The sequence below is a fragment of the Triturus cristatus genome, chromosome 11 (assembly GCF_964204655.1).
Source record: "Triturus cristatus chromosome 11, aTriCri1.1, whole genome shotgun sequence".
NCBI classification, from domain to species: Eukaryota; Metazoa; Chordata; class Amphibia; order Caudata; family Salamandridae; genus Triturus; species Triturus cristatus.
The window spans coordinates 442,100,754-442,118,920 of NC_140594.1; positions in this window are offsets into that span (position 1 = coordinate 442,100,754).

Sequence of the window (18,167 nt, forward strand, 5' to 3'; positions counted from 1 at the left end):
GCTCTCTATATCAGTGAACTCTCCGAGCAGTCTTTTTTTGAACTTTTTTCGTTTTATCAGTCTTTTATGTTTTCCTTGTGTCACAGCTTGTTTTTCAGGTTTACATTTAATCTCATCTGTTGATGTACTTGAGTCTGTAGCCTTTTTCTGATATTCCAGGCCATTACTTGATGTAGATAAGCCTGTCTCATATCTTTCAGAATCTTCAGTGACGGATATAGTTGCATTAGATTTTTTGTAGGCCCCCAAAGGTGGTAGAGCATTGAAAAATGTACTTCCTTTGACGATTTCATATGGGCTATATGAGGATATTTTGTACTTCTGATACATCTGGTATTTCTGGGGTTCTTTGTGTTCTTTGTAATATTTTTGTACTAGATCCGCTTGCAGGACCACCACTCTGGGCCGGAGAAAGTATATTTGTTATCAGGGGTTGTTTGGTGACATCTTGATTAACGGACCTTGCAGGACTGATAGACCTAGGAGTGATACTTTTCATGTTTTTAATCACTTGTATTCGTTTAACCCTTTTAACAAGTATGTCCTCTTTATTTATTGCTTCTTTTTTGCCCTTTCATTTCTTCTTCATCTCCACAATCCTTTTTATTTTTCAGGGCCCGGGTCGCCGGTCGCCTTTGTTCTAACTCTTCTGTTGTTTCTGATGTTACTTTTGCATCAATGAGCTGTAATTGCAGCTCTCCTTCCTCAGTTCTTGTGTCACTCACATTACATTTTTTGGGCATGTCTGTATTTTTTCCATCCATTTTATAATCTCTCCCAATCAGCCCTCTGTAATTCTGTCCCTGGTAAAAGTCTAATGCTAAATCTTGTGCCGATGTTGTTTTCTCAATTGTATCCCAGTTAGCACTTTGTTTCTTGTCTCCAGATCCAGGTCCTTGTCGGTAGTCTTTCTCCCCTCTCCTTGCTACTATAGCAACAGTGACAGTTCGAGAGAACCGAGAGAACCGACCGACCCGAGATTCAGGACGCTGTGGACGCAGTAGATGCCGCGGATACAATGGAGGCCGTGCCTGTAACAAAGGAAGCTTTTGTCCCACACTCCAGTATACTCTGATGTCAATGATTTCTACTACCGGCAACCCATACGCTCGGGTGCTGGCGCTGGCGTAAAATGCAGATGAGGACCCGTATCTACGATGTGGCCGGGAGGGACTCGCAAGACTCGCACGATCCACCAGATACCCCGAATTAGTATGTGATTTTAAGTGTAATGGTGGCATCAGTAGTCAGGCTAGCTCTGTGTCTCTGTATCTTTCACGACCTACGACCCACGTAATCTTCACAGTCGCATAGCCTCGCCTATAGGAGCATTTTTAAACATTTCCTGAAAAGGTTAGGTTTTTTGACGACAAGTTCAATTTGATTACAATGACCGCAATGACCGTAATGTCGAAAGTCGGTAGAGAGGCAGTGAAGCAGTGAGATATGAAGGCTGTATTAACCTCTATAAACCTCTATAAACATTGGCCATTGGAAAAGGAGAAAAGCAGAAAGCTCAACTGGTCTTACTTGATTATTGAAGGGGATTCGTTGTTTTCTCAAAGCTTTTCAAGATTCTCAAAGTTCATTTTTTCAAGCAGTCCGCGGTTACAGCACAACAGGGCGTTCATGTTGCAGTGAAGCCGTAATTGTTCTTCATCATTTCTGACTTCTTGACTTCTAAATACCAACTCACAGTCGCCGCTGCAATCTCGCTGCAATCTCGGTGATAACAGCAGCAGAGACTGCCCCGGATTAGCTGTGTTTTTTAATCGTACAGAGGTCGTCTCAAGGAGGCATAGATAGGGAACCACATCGCAGCTCGGACTCAGCCTCTACTCAGCCGCCATCTTGCCGTCCATGCTGCCTTAGCTTTTTCAATGATTTGATATTAATATGTATATTTGTTTGATGGATGTTTTATTTGTTTTGTACTGTTTCATTGTTCAAATCACTGCCTTAGCTTTTTCAATGATTTGAACAATGAAACAGTACAAAACAAATAAAACATTCATCAAACAAATATACATATTATCAAATATTTTATTTAATTCACAAATAAATACAACCAAACCCTTATTTAATTTTGATAGGGAGGTTGGAGCTTTTCTTAACTTTATATTTAGTCTCTAATTTCTGATATTTTCACTATTTCAGTTTATAATTGTATATTTTGCTTTGTTATTTATATACACTTCATTAATCTGTTAATTATATGTAATTTTGTAAGCAGTTTTGGATCGCCTGAGTAGGCTTTGGGGACTCCATGGGTCCCCGGACCACAGGTTAAGAGCCTCTGCTCTAAGCTATTGAACAGCTGAAGTACCAGCACCCTAAAAGTATGTTTGGATTTGTAGAAATAGCAGGATTAATAGAATAATGAATTTAATGTGTTTATTAACTGATTACTTCATATTTTTAACAAAGTCGTTATGAAAGATTATTGAAGGGAAAATCTTTCTATGGTGCAAAATGACACACAATTGCGAAGCTGTATATCCATGTAACACATGAGTCTTACATACAATTGTGCAAATATTAATAATGACATTTCGAATCTCTATTGCCTTCCTTGTAATGAAACATAGCAAATGAAAAACGGGTGCAAATAATACATGTTACATTATATATGACTGAAACTTTCTGCTTAAATGCTTGACATTATTAGTCTTATATTTCCTACAACTAATTATTTAAAATGAGTTTTAAGAATAGTTTGCACGTAGGTACTTTTAAAATTGTGGTACTAGACTATAATTAGAGTTGAACATTTTTATGCAATAATCACTGACAGACATTACAATTATTTCCATATTTGATATGTTTGATTTATTTTATAATGCTTGAACCTAATTATGAGCTTATTTTACTGAATATGAAGTTTTGATTTTAAATGCAGTGAATTGCCTTTTTCCTTATGCTGCATTATTACATAGCGTGATGTAATGGACTTTTGCTACTTTTCCTCAAATGTTTCTTTTTCTGTTCTGTTTATGCAACATTCTTAAATCAATAGCCACTTTTTCAGTGCTTCATTGTGAATGAGATTATGGGAACATAAACTTTAGACTTAATAAATGTAGAGCAACAAAGTAAATAGGATCTTTGTCAACTAACCTGTGAGGACAGAATGGACAGTCGTATCTCATGAGCAACATGGAAACATTTGTTGGAGTATCAGTTTTGTGCCTGGTGATTAGAAGAATGGTCACATGATGATCAGACCATCATATGGTGACAATTGATATCACAAATGGACAATTTGGAGTACTTCAAAGTGACTTTCCAAGAAGGAGGAATGGAATCTTTCTTTTGATTTCCTACTTATCCAGCTTGCCTGCTGAACTACCTTTTCCGTGCCTTTGCTTTTTCTCCTTCACTGATGAACTTGCTTGTTGGACGATTTAGAGAAGTCTGGTGAGAGACCAGACTTGGGCTTTCCTGATTATTGCTCCAATCCCCTTGCTCATGGCCATGGACTTTTCCTTAGTGGACTCTAATCTAATTCCTTTCCCCATGCTGAGAGAACTATTTTGAACCATCCTCTCACCTTTGTTGATGGTAGGAAACCTTAACCTGAACCATCCTGGATTCTTCTATTTAGCAATAGATTGACTTCAATTAAATGTATGTTTTTATACAATGTGCTGTAAGACTCATGGCTGAACTGTTTAAAATGTTACTTATATGCAATGATTTTGGATCTTTAATGCAATAACAAATGTATCTAAAATGTTTCCAAGTCTTTTATTATATGTGTCTTATTGTTCTTAATGTTCTTTCCATAGAAACTGTGCTTACAATTATCTGATTTCTAATGCATGCTAGATAGAGTCATAGATCATTTCCAGAACATGAAGTTATTTTGCTTTTGTTCTGTGTAGCCACAGCGGAGGTTCTGATATGCATGAATCTTGTTAGAATAGAATCTGAGTAAAGTGACAAATTGTAAAGTCATTGTTGGGCCCAGAAAAGAGAAAAAGCTTCTGCTGCAACATCACAAAGGGTAGTCGGACATTTCCAATAGAAAAGAGGTCAAAGATCCTCAGATTAGAGGCTCAGAAAAGAAACCTGTCACGAATGGTCAGGCGATTGACAAACAATTTGTAAAAGACAAAATGCTAAAGTAAATGAAGCAAGTAAAACACCAGGCCAACAACCCTGCTCAGAATCATTGGTCTGTAGACTTTAAATGTGAAGCCAGACAGATGTGAGGCAGTGTGATGTCATGAGGAAAAGGTACTGCACAAAGTATTTGAGAAAAGGAAGATCATCTGGATGTGCTGTGTGGAAATTGTCAAAAACTGGTGTACACCATGTCCGTTTGCTAGTCTTTTGACACCCGATACGCATATGTGATGATACATTGAGTTATTTTCCTCTTCAGACCAACAGTTCCTCCAAAAACCAATACAGTGCAGGGACTGGAGTTTTAAATGCCCCAGACTCAAATATCTGTCGTTGCCAGGGCACACATTTCCCCTTCCCATTGCCTGCATCTGCAAGCACTTGTGCAGAGACATGCAAATCAAAGAGTCATGTAAATAACATTGCAGTCTTAACTAGCACCATTACCAATAATTCATTTTATAATGCAACAGAATACTTGACTGCTCTTTATATTTAAACATACATCTCTTTCACCAATGGGATTCCTGGATTAGGCTGTACAATATGTATTTTTGGACTTTGTATTGCTTGTATTTACATTTTGTACTGTGCACACCTGCACTTTCATTTAATGCTGCTAACTGTAACCTTTCTGAGATTTAAGGATTTGCCCGTCTTTAGTTGCTCTTCCGTGAAATATTTGCACTTTGCACACTGTTATTTTAACATCGTCGATGATATCAAGTTATGGATAATTTAGTAATATTTTAACTGATTAGTTTTAATGATGAGTTTTATTTTTTATATTTTAATGATGATGGACCATGTATGTGATTATGAGTAATGTTTGTACTTTTATGGATAATGCATATCCGAATAAAGATAATGATGATGACTGCTCTTTATATTTAAACATACATCTCTTTCACCAATGGGATGTCATTCAACATACTATATATGTTATCATCATTACAGGACTCACTTCAGTTGGACAGAGCATGTTAATAACATCCTACCACACCTTTCCACTCACACAAAATACCAGAACACATGTCTTTGTATACAGATCCATGTTTTAGCCAGTGTTTAATCCAGCGCTGATGAATCTCGGATTAGCCAAATACCAAGGCAACATAGTGTTGATTCCTGCTCAAGCCTATTTCTCCCTCCGCCATACAGTCCCAGTCCCTTTATTTCATTATTGCAGGTTCTTTTTCATCACTACTTTCTTCCTTTGTCTGTTTTTCCATTATATTCTTTCTCCTCCTTTTTCCTGTTGTCTTTTTATCTCTTTTGCTCTGGGTCAAAGTCTGATGAAGAAAAGTAACTGCTGGTACCCAAAAACTAGTACTAATGGGCCCCCACCTGCAACCACTGGCTCAAGTTAAGTACTGGTTTTAGCACTAGTCAAGAGATGGCAGTCGTAACCACGAACAAGCATGGGCGTCATTTAGGGGTCACCAGACACCTAGGTGCCGATTCCGATCCTGTAAAACCCGGGTACGAACCGTCGGATGGAGCGTTTTCTCCGTCCGACTCGTACCCGGGAAAAACACCTTACAAACCCGCTCGTACGATTCGTACAGAAACACCATTTCCGTACGAATCGTAAAAAAAACGACCGGCCAAAAAATACATACAAATCCGATCCGGGACACCGCGGACGTGACGTCCGGACGGAGTCAGGCAGCGTTTCACGAACCAGCAAGTATGATTCGTGCCCACGTCACTCCGCACGGATTATATTTTACGGCAGCCAAAAACTGCCAGGAAATCAGGACGACGCGCAGAAGGAGCACCTGTACGCGACCGACAGCCATGGACCCCAACCTACGTGTCATCCCGGCCCTAATAGCAGTCCACCTGGTGTACAGGAACCGACGCAGACGCCGCAGAAGGTCATAACCACACCCAGGGGCAAAGGGGGGGCAGGGGCAGGAAAAATAACCCCCACCCAAGTTAAAAATCATACATGCCCTGTACACACCTGCCCCCCAGGGCCTGGTCACTTCGGGGGGCGGGGGCGTCTCCACCAAGATCCTGCGTCCGCCACAACGGAAGTTGACATGGACGCGAACCGGCAACACAACAATTGTGGTACGCACCGTACCCACGCCTTAAGAGCGTGGGTACGGGTCATACCACGCCCACCCCTACGTCACCCCAACAATGGAGGTACGGCCCGTACCCTCATACCAAAGGCATGGGTACGGGCCGTACCGCCATTGTTGTGGTGACGTAGGGGTGGGCGTGGTACAACCCGTACCCATGCCTTTGGGATGTGGGTACGGGCTCTACCGCCATTGTTGGGGTGACGTAGGGTTGGGCGTGGTATGACCCGTACCCACGCTCTCAAGGTGTGGGTACGGGCCGTACCCCTACGGCACCCCAACAATGGCGGTACGGCCCGTACCCACGTCCCATAGGCATGGGTACGGGCCGTACCACCATTGTTGGGGTGACGTAGGCATGGGTGTGGTACGACCCGTACCCACGCTCTCAAGGCGTGGGTACGGGCCGTACCCCTACGTCACCCCAACAATGGCGGTACAGCCCGTACCCATGCCTTTGGGACGTGGGTATGGGCCGTACCGCCATAGTTGGGGTGCTGTAGGGGTACGGCCCGTACCCACGCCTTGAGAGCGTGGGTACGGGTCGTACCACACCCACCCCTACGTCACCCCAACAATGGCGATACGGCCCGTACCCATGTCTATGGGACGTGGGTATGGGACGTACCGCCATTGTTGGGGTGCCGTAGGGGTACGGCCTGTACACACACCTCAAGAGCGTGGGTACGGTTCGTACCACGCCAGTGGACAGACACATAGGGGTGTGTGGCCATCAGCCCCAGCAGTGCCCAGACACAGGAGGGGTGGGTGCAGAGTCCTCCCAGCAGTGCCCAGACACAGGAGGGGTGGGTGCAGAGTCTTCCCAGCAGTGCCCAGACATAGGTGGGGTGGGTGCCTATTACTCCCAGCAGTGCCCAGACATATGAGGGGTGGGTGCAGAGTCCTCCCAGCAGTGCCCAGACATAGGAGCGCTGGGTGCCTATCACTCCCAGCAGTGTCCAGACATATGAGGGGTGGGTGCAGAGTCCTCCCAGAAGTGCCCAGACACGGGAGGGGTGGGTGCAGAGTCCTCCCAGCAGTGCCCAGCTATAGGAGGGGTGGGTGCCTATCACTCCCAGCAGTGCCCAGACACAGGAGGGGTGGGTGCAGAGTCCTCCCAGCAGTGCCCAGACACAGGAGGGGTGGGTGCAGAGTCCTCCCAGCAGTGCCCAGACATAGGAGGGGTGGGTGCCTATCACTCCCAGCAGTGCCCAGACATATGAGGGGTGGGTGCAGAGTCCTCCCAGCAGTGCCCAGACACAGGAGGGGTGGGTGCAGAGTCCTCCCAGCAGTGCCCAGACACAGGAGGGGTGGGATCAGAGTCCTCCCAGCAGTGCCCAGACATAGGAGGGGTGGGTGCCTATCACTCCCATTAGTGCCCAGACATATGAGGGGTGGGTGCAGAGTCCTCCCAGCAGTGCCCAGACACAGGAGGGGTGGGTGCAGAGTCTTCCCAGCAGTGCCCAGACATAGGAGGGGTGGGTGCCTATTACTCCCAGCAGTGCCCAGACATATGAGGGGTGGGTGCAGAGTCCTCCCAGCAGTGACCAGACACAGGAGGGGTGGGTGCAGAGTCCTCCCAGCAGTGCCCAGACATAGGAGGGGTGGGTGCCTATCACTCCCAGCAGTGCCCAGACACAGGAGGGGTGGGTGCAGAGTCCTCCCAGCAGTGCCCAGACACAGGTGGAGTGGGTGCAGAGTCCTCCCAGCAGTGCTCAGACATAGGAGGGGTGGGTGCCTATCACTCCCAGCAGTGCCCAGACATATGAGGGGTGGGTGCAGAGTCCTCCCAGCAGTGCCCAGACACAGGAGGGGTGGGTGCAGAGTCCTCCTAGCAGTGGACAGAGACATGGTGGTGTGTACACCATCCAACAATTATCAAAACTCCATGGGTGCATGAAGGCATACACACATGCATAGTGCGTAAAAGGGAACATGTCCACATGAAGTCATGTCAATATACTCCATACACAAGTACTCTGACCACCAAGGATGCCACAAATGATGCAGGTGGAGACATTGCTGAGCATGCATGGCCAAAGTTGAAGGGATCTGTCACACACCCAGGAAATGTAGACAGAGCTCAGCACAACAATTGGGAAACACCCTGCAGGGAAGATGTCAGGGTCTACAGAGGAAGGAACACACCTTGGGACAATGTCACCATACAGTAAGAGCTTACATGACCAAAGATTATTTGCAGATACCCTGTGATGGCACACAGATACCAGGGTCCACCCCATGAGCAGCACACTACAACATTTCCCAGACACCTAACACATTATCACTACCCCAAATCATGGAGCAGCACCACCAACAGCAAGACCAGAAAAGCATTTGTGTGCAAATGAAAAACAAAATGCTTTATCCAGCATAACAAAATATATCAAAAGAAATGTCCACTATATACAGGATCCATAGGCCAGGCCATGTGCGAAGTCCTGGTGGGGGACACTTTGGGACGCGTCTCCCCTAGCTTGCCTGCACAGTTCACTGTTCCATATCATCCACAGAAGGTGGGGCATCATGTGGGGGGGAAGGACCAGGCACCGCAGGGACAGGAGGGGCAAGGGTAGGTGTTGTGGGTGCAGGGACGGACAACTCCACCACAGGGGGTGGGGCAGTGCCAAAGGTGGTGGTTAGCAGGGCACTGCACACAGTTGCAAGTTCTTCCAGTGTCTCCCCTGCACCCGAATGAACCACAGGCCCCAAGGAGGGGGGGGGGTCGGAGGGATGGGTTGCAGCGCTACTGGGGGAGGGTGTGGACAGGGGGGGGACGCAACTACCCTGGTCGGGCACTGCCTCCACCGCTTGAGGGGTGGTGCCACACTGGGGTTGAGGGACACACTTGCCACGAAGGACTCCTTATCTGACAGTTGACCAGGAGAGCTAGGGGGAGTGGTTTTGGAGGAAGTGGGTCTTGAGGACTGCGGACTCCCACTGTGGCTGCGTTGCTGCCGTTTGCCCCCGACCCAGTCGGTGTGCCTACTTCCCCCTGTGTGTGCGTGACTGGAGGAGTGCGCTTGGCCTTCCCTGGTGGTGTGCTGCCTGTGTCTGGTGGGGTGCGTGCATGGGGACGTCTGGGTGTGCGTGGGACAGGCATGGGAGTGGGAAGTGTGGATGGTGCAGGGGTGGGGGGGGACGGAGCGCTGCTGGAGATCCACTGCTGCAGTCAGTGACAAGTCTATGGACTTCAGCAACATCCGTTGATCAGACATCGCTGCTGACATGCCCTCCATGTACGACACCATCTGTGTCAGCAGTCTGGTGTGGCCTTGGAGGACATTAAGCAGTGATGTCTGACCAACCTGCAACTGCCGCAGAATGTCCACAGACTCGGCATTGACGGCAGCAGGGGAGTCAGGGGCAGGGGGTGCGGTGCTTGGCACGAAGGAGACATGTTGTCGCCTAGCACGGAGGGAAGGGACCCGAGCAAGTGGGAGGCCGGTGATGGGAATGGAGGGGGCGGCGACAGATGGAGTGCTGCTTTCAGCTCTGGGAGCAGCCTCCGCCCCCTCTGGAAGCTCAGCCTCGGACCCGTCAGCGTCATAGTCGGTGGTGGGACTGGACAGGTCCTCCGTCTCACTCCCCTCGGCCTCCGTGCCACTCGCTGCGCTAGACTCCCCAGCACTGGTGGCACCGGTGCTCGATCCCTCCTCAAGGTCCGTGCCAGTGTCTCCCTCGGTTTCCCCTGACGATGCTGTGGGCAAGGTGAAGAGACAGGAAAAATCAGACACCTGTTTACATATGACACATGATTCAAAACTACATAGGTCACAGTGCATAGCATGAAAAACAACATGAGTCACATCTACAATACTACGCACATATGTAGGCCCTGCACCACACAGTTGGTTGACCCACCATGCCACTGGGAAACAATGGAGAGCATGACACAACAGCAAATAACTTGATATCAAATTAGACAGAGGAGCCTGTCTCTGGGGACAGTCAAGCACAGCATCTGGACCACACACCGTTGCCAAAAAAAGGATGAGCAGGAACCATGTCTCCTAACTTGTGGCACATGCTGCTTAGCAAATACATTAAATCATGCCCAACATGACTGGGTCACTGCATGTTGAGTGTATGTTCAGACAAGCATCACACACAGGCCAGACCTGGCAAGGGGATATAAGGTTTGGACATGTAGGCCTTTCCCGCACAACCCCCCCCCCTACCTGAGACAATGTGATTGAGACAGAGGAAGTACTTACACTTCCTACTCGGGGATTACAAACATGCCCTTCAATAAATCCTGAGTGTACACAAAGTACTCCTCGTGAGCCTGTCCACACATATAATTGACAAACAACCATCATCCGATAGTTGAACCAAGACACACAGGCACTGGCCACTGTGAGTATGCACAAGCCAAATTGGGTCACCCTGTACAGTGGACACATGTAGCACGCTTTACGGAAAGACAAATTAGGCCAGGGTACAATGCCACAGAGCCCAACCTATGCTGAAGACACTGAGAATGTCCACATTGTTGGATGACACACATGATACCTAGGAAAAGGTGCCCCAGGGGACTGTAGTGGCCACACTCCTCCATGGTCCTGTATGGATATGACAGCAACAGAAGCGACCGTCCCTGCACTATGCACATCTCCCACTCATGCACATCATGTCATTGGTCATGCATGCTGTAAGGCAGTACACTTGTAAGACACACTCCTATGTCGGGACTCAGCATCAGTGGCAACTAACATGGACCCCACAATGACTGAACTGGCCAGGGCACAGGCAAGGTCCCAAAACATGTCACACACCACCCCCACACATGACGCTGCAAGCATTGGGCACGTGGATTAACTGGCAGCCTAGATAACCTTGTGCAAGAGTGACTACACACAGACCAGGGTACACAAGTCAAGGGGGGAAGGGAGGAAGAACAGCACGGGTTGACTTGGGGGAACGGGATATGCACTGCACATATAAACCCTGGCTGTGTATCCATGCGACTGGGCACTTCCAACAGCTGGTGACACACAACAAACACACATGTACATACCCCCTTCCTGCTGCTGCTTCTCCTGTAAGCGCCTATCCATGTCTGGGAAGACCACCGCCAGGACACGCTTCATTATGTGGGTGAGGCGGCAGCGCCCATGGTTCTTATGACCCTCTGGTGAGTCCCCCAGCAGGACCCAGGCGATCCTCCTGGTCCAGCACCGGATATCCTGCCAGCGTTTCCTCACCTGGGCCAGGCGCCGCTTTCGTCCCTCCACCGACCTCACGCCCCTGATGGCCTCCTTCCAGATCTCCCCCTTGGCATAGGCACCTACCTGTGAGGATGACAAAGTGAGACAACATCAATACACCTGCTACATATCACAGAGACGCACATTTGAACAATTTGGCTGGTGTGAACAGGGCTAGTATGCAGCCAACTCATTGCACCTTTGTCATAGGGACATGATCCTCTGGGGAAGGCCAAAAGCACTACGTGGCATTGAAAGTACACAGGTGGAATGAGGGGTGCCACAAAATCAATGATCCTGGCTCACACTGTGCATCACAAGCTACACCAGGATTATGTGCAGCACCTCAAAGCAGTCACTGCCCCAGGCCACTGACGCAACCTCAGTAGAGTACACAGACACACACAGGCACAGGACAATCACTTGCCATTGGCAACTGCGGGTACAAACCTCACACTGCACATGTGCCACTTGACTGGGGGGTGTCACAGGTGTTGGGCTAGTCCAGCACGTCAGACACACAGCACTGCTCCCTGCTCACATCAGATGGGTAGGGTATATGCATCCCTCATGCATCTGGGCTACAACACTCCACATAGACACTCACCCACACGACAGGGTACTTACACACACACCAATGTCCAGGGGACGAACACATCATTTGGACACTCTCACCACAGGTACACTCAACTCACACACATCTGTGGGTACAGTCACATGTCACACTGGGGGGAACACAGAATCACATCAGGACTGGAGAAACAACATTCCCAACAGGATTAGCCAGGCTGAATGTGGCATGCACCATGCAGTGATTGTCACAGTAAGCACTATGCAAGTGAGGAGTGCAGACATGCACTACAGCATGCTCTGCATGGGAGACATGAGCCATTCCCCCCCTGGGACCCACTCTAAGGAACATTGCATGTCTGTCACACCTGGACACAATGCCAGAAGTTACAGTCACAAAAAAGGGGCACAGTCTAAGCTAGTGGAGTCAGCACTCACCTGCTCCCCTGGTCTCCCATACAGGCTGGGGTACTGTGGGAAGATGACATCCAGCAATGCCACATTCTCCTCCAGGGTGAATGGCTGGGCCCTCTCCACAGACCTGGACATGGTGCCAGAGGAATCACAAGCAGCAGCAGTGGTGTGGAATGAAAGGTTGTGCAGGCAAGTGCTCTCTCATGGGACCTGGCTGCCTTAAATTGGCCTTGCTGGCCTGTTTCAGATACAGGAGTACAGAGTGATTGGTCAGTCTCATTTGCATCCTACGTTTCCTCCAATCCCTTTAAACCTTCCCCAGTGAGGGCCTTTGCATGTTTCAAAAATTGAGCATGATGTCAAGTCAACAACCACTTGGCAACATTGTATATTGTGTCCAACCGACTTTTGCTGCCCACCTGATGAATAATTTGAACTGGAAACTCGATCTCCATGACAACCAGCATGCATTTAGGCCCTCATACTTGTCCCTCATGTGTCCCTTATGTAATTTCACTATACACACACAGGTACGGTGCGTTCCACGCCCCTAGGGTAACACTACTCCAGTGATACGGTCCGTACACGAGTGTGTAGGGTCCATATCACTATGGTAGTGTGGCCGTAGGTGTACGCCATGGTGATACGGTCGGTACACGCGTGTGTAGGGTCCGTATCCCATAGGGATACGGTCCGTACACGCGTGTGTAGGGTCCGTATCACTATGGTAGTGTAGCCGTAGGCGTACGCCATGGTGATACGGTGCGTACACGCGTGTGTAGGGGCCGTATCACTATGGCGTACGCGTACGGCTACACTACCATAGTGATACGGACCCTACACACGCATGTACGGACCGTATCACCATGGCTTATGCCTACGGCTACACTACCATAGTGATACGGACCCTACACACGCGTGTACGGACCGTATCACCATGGCGTACGCTTACGGCTACACTACCATAGTGATACGGACCGCTCTGAGGGCGTGTGTACGGTGCGTTTCACACCTTACACTGGTGACAGGCGGCACACAGAAAGGAATTGAGCTGTCATACTTGGCCAAGGCTGGACATCAAGTCATTATCAGTGCAGTCCTACATGTCTCGGGCCTAGGTGTGCCTGGCTGTGATGTGGCACATATCTCCTCATGTTTGAACCCAATAGATGTGTGATGAGCTGTGTACACATGTCATGTGTGATGGTGCACTATGTGCCACACATCCCCTTCACACCTTTGACATGTGTGCATGTAGTACAGACTTGTTGAGCAATGCGTCACTGGCATGGCACAGTCGCCAACACCCGCAACTGTCCCCTGATGCCAGGTACACGGATTACTGCACCTGACATGTGACTACCGGTGTTGCACGATGTGAGTATGTCATGTGTGTGTCATGTGTTCCCATAAGCTTCCTGTTGGTGTGCTGTCAAATGCATCTGTAGTTGCTGCATCCAACATGTGCCTGTGTGTAGATGGGCATGGCACACTATTGTGCACACCAGGACACATGTGGAATCAGACGTAACATGTGTATGTATGCATCGAACATGGACTTGCAAGACAAGACATATCTGCGTAGTATCAATGTATGTGTGATCAGTCTTGACATGTACCCCTTCATGGCAGGGTGTGTGGTCTGTCCTTTTATCAGGGACATGTGACCTGTGCTTCTAGTGTTCCGCAACCTGTCTATATGATAACCATCCTTCTTCTGCACATATGTGGATGTCTGTCACTCCTGTAATGCGTCTGCCTGTTCACTTACACTGGCCCACAGCTAGTTTCATGCCATGTCATGTTGAGCTTGAGAATCCACGTTTGTAGCTGGCTCTTGGTAGGAGTGTCACCTGCCTGGCATACGTGTCCAGGAAATATTGCACAGACCTGACTCTGTATGTGGCATATGTGTATTGGCTGTTTAACATGTGCTCAGTACATTGACATCGTTGTTGTACTGTACTCACTCTTCGTTGTCCCTTCCAAATTACTGCAGGGCTCCGCCTCTCCCCCGACCAATGCCAGACTTGGCTGCCCTGAGGGAACGTGACTGTATACGCCGCTACCGCTTCACCCAACGGTTGATTGCGAACTTGACTGCAAGGCTGGCACCACACCTCCAACCGCTACACAGGTATCCTAAAGCACTGTCACCCATGATGAAGGTGATGGCAGCCCTACATTTCTTTGCCACGGGTACATTTCAATATACCATAGCTCATGTTGGTGGCATGTCTCAGACCAGGTTCAGCCATGTCCTGCATGATTTTTTAGAGGCCATGTTGGTTCACCTGGATGAGTTTATTCATTTCCCAACTCCTGAGCAGTTGACAGGGGTCAAGGGTGACTTCTATGCCCTGGGAGGGATGCCCCATGTCATTGGGCCTATTGATGGGACACATGTGGCTTTGGTACCACCACAGGCACAGGAGGTAGCCTTTCGTAATCGCAAACATTACCACTCCATTAATGCCCTTGTGGTGTGTCTTGCTAACATGGTGATTTCCCATGTCTGTGCTCGTTTTCCAGGATCAGCACACGATGCCTACATCATGAGGCGTAGCAGGGTGCCTGAAATGATGCTGCAGCTGCGCAACGAACGAGCCTGTCTTGTTGGTGGGTATACTCTGTTAGTCTTGTATTTTGTGTCATCTTTCTGTTTTACTGCTTCTCCTGACCCACTTCTGTCCATGATGTTTCCATGTAGGGTACTCTGGCTATCCCAACATGGCATGGCTGATCACGCCTCTCCGCAACCCCAGAACGGCTGCCGATCACCGGTACAACAACGCCCATGGGCAGACCAGGCGAGTGATATAGAGGACCTTTGGCCTCCTGAAGAGCCGATTCCGGTGCCTCCACAAGACCGGCGGCGCACTCCCATATGCACCGGTGAAGGTCTGCAAAATCTTCATCATGTGCTGCATGCTGCACAACATGGCAGTGGAGAAAGCTGTGCCACTCATCCTGGATCCGGATGAGCAGGAACATCCACCCGTGGAGGATGAGGAGCTTGGTGACGAGGCAAGTGATGTTGAGGAGGAGGTGGAAGAGGACATCCGGAGTCGGCTCATACGCAACTTCTTTGCTTAGTGGTGAGTTGCAGTGTCTGAGTGTGCACGCATTGAGCCTTGTGTGGCATGTGTTGCAATGTGTGGGTCCATCTGCATGTATGGCAAGTGAGGTGTGTTTGGATGTATCACTCGAGTGATGGTGTAATAAAAGAATGTCTTTCCTGAGACACTATTTTCACCTAGCATGTTGACAACCTAATACGTGTCGAGTACATGCCCATGCATGCAGATGTGCTTCTTTTGGCTCACTTCTTGTGCGTCTCTCATCCCCAGGTATTTGCGCATGCTGTCTGCTGGTGGCATTGTTGTGCTCCTGCTATTCCTCATGAATACAGCAACGTGTGCTGAATCAGCGTAACATGCACGGACATGTCGAAAATTCACCTTAGGGTAAGGGATGCAGCACGGCTTTTTGGGTGACCTATTTGTTTTGAATGTGTGTGCACTGCTCCTGTTCATGTTTGGTTACTTTGCATACATGTAGAATCACCATGGGGCACATGACATGGAGCTGGATTCACCTGAATTAATAGTCACACTTGGTGACAGTCATCTGTAATGTGATTGTGGATTGTGATGAAGGCATCAATGTGTGTAACACTGCCCTCGGAAACATACGGGATGCACCCGGTTGACATAGTGTGTGACATCCCCATTAGAGGCTCAATGGTGAATAGCAGCCTCTCCGTGAGCAGCACGTGGTGTTTGCCTCAAACCCCTCACTTGTGTGCCAGTTCTATGGATTTCCTGCATCTGTGGTGCAAAGGGGGGTGCCAGTGTAGGTCCCACATGTTCATCCACAGGACCTGTGCATCTGTTAATATAGATGCATTTGTCTTCCGGCAAACATGACTAGTAAAGGTGTCCCTCAGCCTCCAAGGTGCCTCATCTCTGTCAATGCAGGTCTCTTGCCACTGTGCATGCGGCATGTCTGGCATAGTTATCACAGATTGTGCATATGAGTCTATGTGTAGAGTAGCAAGATGCAAGCTGTTTGTCAGGAATTATAATATGTATTGTGCATGATGTACATGGCTGTGTAGGTATTTTGGCATCTCAGTCCCCACAACGGCCACTTTGCTGCATGTGCATCCATTGTCTGTGTGTGTGCCATGTTGAACCATACACTCCTTCCTTATCATACACCTTTTGCAGTAGTCCTTTCTGACATGCTTGTGTTTGTGTGCAACTTGTGGCATGGTTTTCAGGACATGGCGCATGCTGCTGCAGGTCCTGCAGCAAGGGCACACAGAGTTTCTATATTTGGCCTCACACACACGCCTCTAAGACACACCCCCCTTCCTCCCTCCACCCATTCATTTTGGTGCAATCTGCTTGTGTGTGACACAGTTGCGGTGGCAAAGGCTGGACCGTCTGCACATGCTACATGCACATTGCACGTGCCTCATGTCCTTGCATGTGCCACATCACGCTACACCATGATGTTGAGGCCACCCACCAAGCAATGTCCATCCAATGCATCTGTTGCATGCACTCAGGCATGCACTCATCGCCCACACAACACCTTTGCATAATGAGTGTGCAACTCCAACTGCCTACACAGCGCTGCCACGCCTTCAAGGCCCTGTCACACCAACCAGGTCATGTCCCTCCTACTCCCCACCGGCTCTGTACCCCAACATGGCCATGGGAGTGGTACTCCAGGCCTCTGCATGTAGTATGGTGTTGTTGTGGGACACATGGCACAGGTATCATGTCTCAGCGTGTCAGTCTACAATGTGTCCAGGATCCCCCTCTACACCATGACATGCGCACTGCATCTCATCATCATCTGGTGTCTCATTGACAGCCAGGTGCTCCTCACCCTCCCCAAAGCCACAGCCCTTGCCAGTTCTCATATTGAATAATGCATGGTATCCATTGGCAGATGGCTGAACGTCGGCCACCTGATGCTGGACTTGTACACGACTGAGGTGTTCATCTGCGGATTGTCCCCTTACAGCTGGGTCAACTGCTTGTGTCCCACCCGCAAGGGCCCTGCACAGGCACACAGTGTCCATGCACACGAGCTGGTGTGCATCATGGATTGCTTGTTCAAATGTGCTATGCTGATCACCAGCATCTGTACCTCAGGCTTCACCACACTCTGCATTATGCACAAGATCCACAGTTCGATCCACCTCAAGGCAAGACAGACCATCCCCCAGGTCAACTACAACATCCGTGTCTAATCCTACCCTGCACTCTACGGAGAAGTACGTTACAACTCCCATGATACTTGTCCACATCCAGGGTGCATCTGCACAGCTCTGCTTCAACATCCGGCGACCCAGCCACATCACCGTCCAACAGAGATAGCTGCAATGGATCACTGTCAGCTGCAGGATGACCTTCACAATCCACGCCCACACTCAGGATGCAGCCCATGACCACGACCCCAACACAACCTTGTGGCACTGTCATCCAAGACCCCATTGTGCCATCTACATGCATCCAACCTTAGCCTGGCCACCATTCTCCACATCCACCTGACTCCTGCATGCAGGACATAGTTCTCCCACCTGGCTACACATACCTGGGACTCCCACCCCAGGACACTCCACATGATCCCTGACCTCTACACATGACTGTTGCTCTTCAAAATAGGTCTGTCCGCACAGTTGTGCAGGCACCCCCTCAGCTGGTTGGGCCCATCACGGGTGAGTATGGTGCTC